Genomic DNA, 1,287 nt, shown 5'->3' on the forward strand with positions numbered 1-1,287 from the left:
ACTGCCCCTCGGCCCCCCCCCCCCCCGTGTCACCTGAAGCAATGGCCTCAGACTGCTTCATTAAAGGGATGGTCCTGCTTTTTGGTGTTCTCTAACAGGATGCTGTTCATAGTATATAGTCTGAATAAAGTCTGCTTGTCTTGGAGCTTCTTGGAGCTTCTCTGTGCCTGGCTACCAGTCTCTGTAGTAGTTGGATAAAAATGTTAAGTACTAAGGAAGTAGGTTAAGCCTTCATTTTCAATATTGTCTGGGGCGTACCTTTAAAATCAGACAGATTTATCAATTTTCTTGATGTCGTAGTAGAATTTGAGTCATCAATTTATATTTACTGTTCAATGAATCTGTACTCCATCCATGTATGTAATGTAATACTGCATTTTGGTCACCAGATGGAGCTGAGACACAAAGGAATTTTTTTTTATTTCTTATGCTGCTCAGCTCCACCTAGTGGTCATAATGCAGTATTACATTACATACATTCAACCTGAAAAGAACGTTCCTTTTTGTGTCTGCTGGCACAAAACACATGTTTAGAAAGATTTGTAGAGCGAATGGCTCTGAAAAGTGGTTATACATAGATCCCTAAGTGTTCCGGACATGGAATTAGCTCTTGTTTAGCCATGAATTCAGGTAAAGGGGCATGCAAATGTTTGTCACCGATTACTCAGTTTTGTATATAATAGGCTAAAAAAGTACAATCAGCATCTAACATAAAGAGAACCTGGTACCACTTCTTCTTTCGAAGTTGGGCAGCACAGTGGCGCAGTGGTTCGCACTGCTCCCTTGCAGCAATGGAGGTACCTGGTCAGGACACTATTTGCAAGGAGTTTGCATGTTTTCCCTGTGCTTGGGTGGGTTTCTCCCAGGGATGTGCGGTCAGGGGGGCAGAGCCTCACCTGGTATTATGGAGGAAAAAGCTGTCAGCTTCAATTCTGGAGCTGACAACTTTTTCTACATTCAGCTTTTGACAGCTAAGTTAGGTTACACAGCAGCGGGCTTCCTCACTGCTTGTGTAACCTAACTAGTGAGGTAAGAGCTGTCACAGCCTCTACTCTTTGTTAGATGTGTGAGCTCTGTGGATGGCTTGGACCAATGGCAAAGCGTCATTGGTCCAAGCTGTCCAATAAAAAAAAAATCACTGAGACCATCGATCTCAATGCCTCAGCAGTGACGAGCAAGTGAGGGACAGGGAGGCTCCTCCCTGTCTCCTCCCTTCCTCCTTCGTCGGGAGGGAGGCGGGGCTTCGCTGGGGTATGTGCAGCGCTTCAGTGGTGTGCTGAGGGGGGG

At 45.5% G+C, this 1,287-nt stretch overlaps 1 protein-coding gene across 1 annotated transcript in view; it reads left to right on the plus strand.

Moving 5' to 3' along the window:
- SYT4 (synaptotagmin 4) overlaps positions 1–1,287 on the plus strand; it is a 39,198-nt gene that overhangs the window by 18,698 nt on the left and 19,213 nt on the right. The gene's annotated exons all lie outside the window — the stretch shown is intronic.

This window comes from Nanorana parkeri, unplaced genomic scaffold, assembly GCF_000935625.1.
Source record: "Nanorana parkeri isolate BGI_ZX_2015 unplaced genomic scaffold, ASM93562v1 scaffold1395, whole genome shotgun sequence".
Lineage (NCBI taxonomy): Eukaryota > Metazoa > Chordata > Amphibia > Anura > Dicroglossidae > Nanorana > Nanorana parkeri.